We start from the raw sequence: 7,588 nt of genomic DNA, 5'->3' as shown, positions 1-7,588 counted from the left end.
ACATAGGTTTTAAGTGATGATAAAATCGACTAATGAGCTCAAAACACGCAATTTTGTTACGTGTCAAACCTTAACAAAGGTGTTATCTGACAAGCATTCATACATTGCAGGATTCAAATGTGGTATGAGCAGATTAACATTTTCAAACACTCATAACTCATTTTGTTAGTTAAGACCTTTGTCCACTCACCCCTTCAATTTTTATTGGGACTTGACCTTTCGTTTTAAAAACTCCATGATGTTTTTGAACCTATTCTTCAGGTGAGTTGCATTACGTGAGTTCATTTTGATTCTACAATTCTACATTACAATAATCACTTCTACGTCACAAAACAAAAGTCCTATAGTGACTTCTATTTGTAGAAAGAAACTTCACAATAACCGCGTAGTAAATAACCGGCGTGTTTTAACCGCCCGGCGCCGGCAAGACGCGCGTTCGACCGCCGCCGTAAATCTCAATTTGGGAATTACTGCCATGTGAAGATCGACGGTTTTGGTCTGCCGATGTAGAGCTAAAATGTATAGACTGGCCTGCTTTTTAAATTCTAAGCCAGAAATAACGAAGTGGAGCAAAAATATACTTAGTAGAAGGTGGGAATGCCTGCCCCCACTACGTCTTCCGGCCTATGGTCACCACTCGAGAACTTTTCTGCCCCAACGGTGTGCCCTGCCGAATGCCACAGAAATACTACATTCAGGAAGTAGGTATTGTCACTTTAACGACGATGCGCGTTTGCCCATTATTCCAAAACACCTTATTTTTTAATATCAAAGCTGTCGAAATTATAACTTTTCAATTTCCATTTAGGTGCGAGTATTCTCTGTAGTTATATTTGGATCCCATAGCAAAAGCGCCAGAACAAATAATTTAAAATACTGCCCCTTCTATCCATTCCCCTGTCTACTCTTTTAACACTTCCGGGCACATCCTGTCACGTTCAGTAACAACATTTGCTAATCGTCTCGTACCATTATCCCCACTTCCCCCTTGAACATACGAAGTGGCCAAAAAGAGTATGGTTTTGTGAAAAGATGGTAATGGGATTCTTGGGGAGTTGCTACTTAACGTAGACATTGTGTTTTGATTAGGTAAAATATTGAGTTGAGAGCTTTGTGACTGGCAGTTTTTATAACTTAAGCCCTATGATAAAGGCTAAAGGCATAATTTTAGATAATTACATTAATTACCTACATTGTTATTTATGTCCTAGTGAACGGTTATTTTTCTTATAATATTTTTTCTGCATTAATCTGATGACGTTCGTGAAAGTGACGGGAAGTTTATGGGTGCGGCAGGATCGGTCGTCGTTGAAATCCTTGGGGGACGCCTTTGTCCAACAGTGGACGTCATTTGGCTGAAAATTTACACGGATATTTTCAGAGTCCTGCTCTAAGCAGACTACAAGTATGTAGAGTCGACAGAAAATTAAACTGTAATCTACATACAATAGATTATAAGTACATACTACAAGTATATAAGTTATTATAAGTTATGTTTATTTAACCATGAGACATGATTTCGGTAATAAATTATGCAAAATAGCTCCTATTGACAACTCCATAAATAAGATAACACAATTTTTAGCTTGATGAGCTGTCGTCGTTCTTGCTATCATGGCGGCGACGATCATAATTATTTTTTTATAGGTTCTTACTCATAGTTAGTTCCAATATTAATATTTATTCTAAGTCAAGTAGTAGTTCCCATGAAGTGAGTAATATAAACCACTTGTGTAAGCCTTTGAAATAAACCTAATTGATTCTTAATAACGCCATAAAAACACCATCAATTGCAACTCCGAGCCATCGAAACAAGTGATTATCGCTTGTTCTAAAAACTAATTTCGCAAACAACAGCGCCTTAACATTAAGAGAACGTCAAACAAATTCAATTTGTCCCCCTCCCCTTAGGGGGTTAGGGGGTAAGTGCCAGTTAATTGACAAGATTTACGGGGCGGTTTCGGCTAATGTCTCGTTCTAGATTCGTCCACGAAAATATGGTGTTAGTTGATGCTAGTTGGATGTTTGTTTTATACTGAAATGGTCGTTTTGCGAAGTGTATTTATAAATGTGTAGATTCTGTTAATATCTTTGATTAAGTGTATAGGAACTGCGCTTCTAGTTATCATCTATAGATGGCGCTGTAGTGTACGTATTGATAAAACTCAATTCGATTAGATTGGGTTAATTAATTTGTACAAGTAATGTTAATGTAAGTTAGAACAAAAAGTCAAATACGTTTACCTTCATGAAAGTCTACATATTGATATTTATTATTTCATAGTAGTCCACCTTCCTTATATCCCAAGGACTCATCAAGTACTTAGTATGTATCACAAAAATAATTTTATAAAATCTTGCTCCAATCAGTTTCTCAGTTAGAAATTTAATGACAGTTCAACTATTTTTAAATAGAAAATTAAATAAAAATTACAAAAAAAAAACAAATGACAAAAAAAGTTCTCTCCGGCGGGGAATCGAACCCCGGTCTCCCGCGTGACAGGCGGGGATACTGACCACTATACTACCGAAGACCGTATGAGCAAGTACAAAATTTTAAATCAATAGTTTATCACTACTTGATGTGATAAAAAAGTAGTTCGCATCGCAAGTGATAAAGATTGTCATTGATAAGGTTTTTTGTAAAACATTTTGCTAGTAAAAACTGCAATGTAACGTGATTGTAACTTCTTCTACTTGATTGGTTCCTTTTATTAGATGAGTAAAAAATGTTACATGACTAATATGAGTCGGTATTTTTTCCTTTCAGTAGCAATTCATGGTTTCTTAGTTTACACAGATGTTCAAAGTAAAGAGACTAGTTTGCTCTATTATTAGCCAAATATCTTCAAAGACTAGTGGAGCAAAAAATAAAGATTACAACACATTGTATAACTTTACATTTTAGTAACATTGTGTTACCTTATTTGTAAGTAATATAAAAATATAACCCACTTTATTTAGATTTATTTGCTTTCATCATCAACAGCCCTTTACAGTCCACTGCTGGACTATGAGCCTCCTCCACTATACTGGAGGGTTTTGCCATAATCCCCACGCTTGGCAGGCGGGTTGGAGATCGCAGTTTAAAAGGTTGATGTTTTTCAGAGAGCGCTGCTGCTTATTTGCTTTATTTATTGAGAAACTCAACAGCATTTATGCAACTTACACGGTTGAAAATATTAAATTAAATATATGTACTCATGCCTGATTTCACCATCAATCCCTAATTTTTAAGTGACTCCTATAAAAACAAAATGCCTGTTATTTGTCACCATAAGGGTCACTTAAAAATTAGGGATTGATTGTAAAAACGGGCATTAGCCAATTAATGAATTTCATAACTTTATTCCATCATCATCTAGATTTTCTCAAAACTGACCGAGCAGTTGAGTTCTGAGGATCAATTGACCAAACTATTTAGACTAAACGACTCTAATGGTCATCATGTTTATGGAGACTGAGCGTAATGGCTATCATATTTATGGAGATTGAGTGTAATGGCTATCGCGATCTCAAACGACTCATAATTAGTTGGTGTTAATTGCTAGAACGACTGAGTAGGGACGGAGGGTCGTTAGGCATCAGCTGTTTTGGTAGACATTATAGCTGTTATTGTTTTAAACTATAATTGTTAGTGTTATTATATTTATGGACTAGCTTCTTGCGCCGTCCTAGGTTTTGCCCTTGTCTTTTAATGCACACTGATTTTGTACTAAAAGCAGACATTTTACTTTCAACATTTCCTAATCGTTCACCATTGCTTGTTGGACACTGCTTGATATTTTAGGCGCAATGCATCTATGACATAAGGCTTTGCAATAAAACAATTGGTTTTAAAAATAACTTTTTTTTTATGCAAGACGGCAGGTATTTGACCGCATTCGCACCTGATGTTATGATGTTTCTGCCATATCAACCTTTAAAATATTAAAAACCGTCTCCATTCGTAGTTAAATATTCCCCGAAAATATTTAATATGAAACTTTTCTTACATAACAACAGTCGTTTATAAATATCGAGTTATTTATTGAAATAATAAACAGTGGGTGAACTTTTTTAATTGAAACTTGGCTTCATTCGTTCGGTGAACAATTTATTGTTTTTAATTCAGGTGCCCGATAAAGAGGTGTAAGCGACTCCGCGGGAAATCACTAGTGAGCTATAAAATTAATGTTTAGGTTTTGCACTCGCTTGGAGATAGGGATGGCTTTCAAACTATCGATAGAACAAAATAAAATACACGGTTTTTGAATCTAACTAAAAGCCACGAGTTGTTGAGATTGTGTCGTAAAATAAATCATAACAATTAAATTAACTTGTTTTTCTTTTATTGTTTGCAATGAGGATCATTTCGATTTTTAGCTGTGAATGCAGATTTATAGGTCTACGAAATACATAATATACAGTCCAAAAATTTTTGTTCTACGACAAAAATTGACAAAGTTATGGCCAAATTACTAAAAAAGTTCACTGACCGCCCGGCGCGGGACCGATGACGTCATTATATCCGATCCGAACGCTGCCGGCGCGTACTGCGTGGATAGAAAATATTTTTTTCTAGCCATACTATCAGTTTTAGAGAAAAACTTCTTATGACATTTATTCATCAGAATAAAGTAAGATATCGATAGGTAATTTTTTTAAATAGAAATTGTGAAAAATATCGCAAAAAATCCATACGCTCATACGATTCAATGGAACGCGGAGACGCGATTAGGGTCTCCGCGGTGGTATATTTGGCGATTTATGCAAATAAAGTGTTCATAAGTGTTGTTAGAGTCATATCTTCGTCCAAGTAAAGTATAAAAATGTATAAGTAGGTATTAATTTATTTACTTCTAACAATAAGTATAGCTGAGGCAGGTACACTCTGCCTAGGCTACAAGACATTGCTATGAAGATCATTTCGATGTACACGCAATACCTACCTGTTATTTAGTTTTTCTGAGTTAAACCCACGTACCTACCTATCTATTCGCCGTTCCCATGGGCGGGCCAGCTGCTCCCTCCTGGAAATCTATTTAATCTTAGCCTAGAAGCTGGGTATGACTCCCCCGCCTCTCCTCTCCCCAGGTCATAAGCTGGGCATGACTGCCCCCTCGGCCAGAAGTCGGGTATGATTTACCCCCCCCCCCCCAGGCCAGAAACTGGGTATGACTTAATGAGAGTGAGTTGTTATCATTATTTATCTAATAGCCAAGTTGAAGTCTATCTAACTAAAATTGCATAGCATGATGTAGTAGTTCTGATTTTTAGTACTTACTAACCAAACTATGAACCAAAAGGGTAATGAAAATTCTGCAACTTTGAAAGTTCGCTAAACAACACGTAAAAAGCTGCGGAATTATAGAAGTTTTTTATACTTTTCACTCCAACTTTCGAACTTACTTACTAATATTCATCAACAATAGAAATTGAATACACACATTAAACATAAAATAGAGACGATTAAAAGAGAATTTTCTTCTTATCGACAACTCGACTAATAATCTTACACCGTCCCATCCCTCCGACCCCTGTTTCGCAGCGTCCGTTAATTCTACAAGTTTTCCAATAGCCACCGATACACCTGTGTACCATGTTTATTGTATTTCACCTTTCATTCCTGCTTTCTCCCTCTAAATCCATTCCTATCTCCACCACATAAGGTTCAGCCACAGCCCCAATGGGTCGAGGAAATGAAAGAAGCAGGGTGTATTTATGTTTTTGTTACGAAATTATTTGCGGGCTATTTACAGGTTGGAAATCTGAGATTGTTTTCAATGGAAGGTATTACAGATTTGTTTGCGTTTTGTAATAATTCTGTTTGTATATTTATCCATCGACAACAATCTTATTCGTGGTTTCAACCACTTCAGTACCGAAGAAAAATTTCAGTTAGCTGCAATATTTTTCTGTCTTATTAATACATTTAATTTTTTGAACTCTAGCAAAACTCTATGCTATGTAGTAAGTTTTGAAATTGTGATTGATTTATTATGTAAGTACCTAATTGTTGTATTGAAAAAGAGTTAGATTATCTAACATAATCCAAGGAGCTTAAAAGCTCATTGTTGGTAAACTAGGTATTTTTAAACTTAACAATTTAGCTCACTGTAATATGTCATTTTAAGAGAGCTTTGGGAGTATGCTTTTGGTGATATTGAATCCAATTCGCTTATTTATGTCTCTATGTGTTCTCCAACTTTGACTAAGGTTGTAATTTTACTCTAAATATTGATATTATTTATTACCTTTATCTTTGACTAGCAACCTGCCCCGACTTCGTACGGGTGCTAAGTATACTTAAAATCTTCCTCTTGAATCACTATATCTATTAAAAAAACACATCCAAATCCGTTGCGTAGTTTTAAAGATTTAAGCATACATAGGACAGACAGAAAAACGACTTTGTTTTAATTTAAAATATGTAGTGATTAAGATTATTTCTAAACACCCATTAAAAAGGTGTCATCTCAAAAATTAAATTACCATCGCTACATTAAATGAATAGAATAACAAAACACTCAATTTCATTTAGCCGAATGTTTCAAAACTGAAAGTAAATGGAGCGTTATAATTCCATTTAATTTATTTAATAATAACGGTCACGGCGTTGTCAATACAGGGGTGTATGGCACCCCAAATAATATAATTATGGGACCCTCGAGTCATTGTAGGGCACGGATGATTTAATTTAGTTTGTTTAGTGATATTAAGGCGATTGATTTGATTTAGTGCTCGCATTTGGAGATTAAAAACTAACTGCTCAGATGGTGCAGTTTGCGAAGTGACGAATTTAACACGGTTTGTAGGGAGAGTGAGTTTGTTTATTGTGTCAGATACGTCATTAGTTAATATGTATTCGTTTCAGCCAAATGACGTTCACTGCTGGACAAAGGCCTCCCCCAAGGTTTTCCACAATGAACGGTCCTGCGCTACTATGTATATGTATTAAATACTGGTAATATGTATTAAAGGATCAAAATTAATGACCATAAGTTTTAATTTGATCTCGAGCACTTTTAATAGTTTTTTTTTCTTTAATTGATATCAAAGCCGTATCTTATTTTTTTTACGATGTTTCAATTAAAACAGTTGCAGCCATTAACTATAAGATAAGACAGACCATTTTTTAAATTGGTTAAGAAATAGAAAACCCGGGTATGAAATAAATCATTACCTAACAGTGTGATAACTTTTTTCTTTAATTAGGTACCCATGATAAAGTTGACAGTGCCTGCTTACATATTAAGGATAGAGTTGGTGATATAAAAACATATTATTTGTTCATCGTTAATGTTAGTTTGCCTTAGTTAAAATATATTATAACACGTTCTCTATTGTATTTACTTAAATTCCAAACTTTATTAAATAAATCCTTATCCTCACACTAGCATAGTCACCCTACCAAGACAAACAACGGAAACATCCCAAACGTAGCTATCAGCTTCCAATATAAAATGTTCACATGAAATATTGTGTACAAAATGGAAACGTAAATTCATGAAAGTTTCATTCATAGATGTGGCACGTCCGCTCGCTGCGAAGTCCGAATATCGTGTGTGTGCAACAAAAACACGTGCGCAAGAGGGTGGGGAGGGCG

The 7,588-nt window shown here is 35.3% G+C and overlaps 1 non-coding gene across 1 annotated transcript; it reads right to left on the bottom strand.

Moving 5' to 3' along the window:
- Positions 1 to 2,462: 2,462 nt before the first annotated feature.
- Trnad-guc (transfer RNA aspartic acid (anticodon GUC)) lies at positions 2,463 to 2,534 on the bottom strand. Its single transcript has one exon. It is a non-coding gene; the product is annotated as a tRNA-Asp (tRNA).
- Positions 2,535 to 7,588: the final 5,054 nt, after the last annotated feature.

The sequence above is a fragment of the Ostrinia nubilalis genome, chromosome 20 (genome assembly GCF_963855985.1).
Source record: "Ostrinia nubilalis chromosome 20, ilOstNubi1.1, whole genome shotgun sequence".
NCBI lineage: Eukaryota > Metazoa > Arthropoda > Insecta > Lepidoptera > Crambidae > Ostrinia > Ostrinia nubilalis.
The sequence above is the reverse complement of the archived record's forward strand: the minus strand, read 5'-3'. Positions and strand labels throughout refer to the sequence as shown.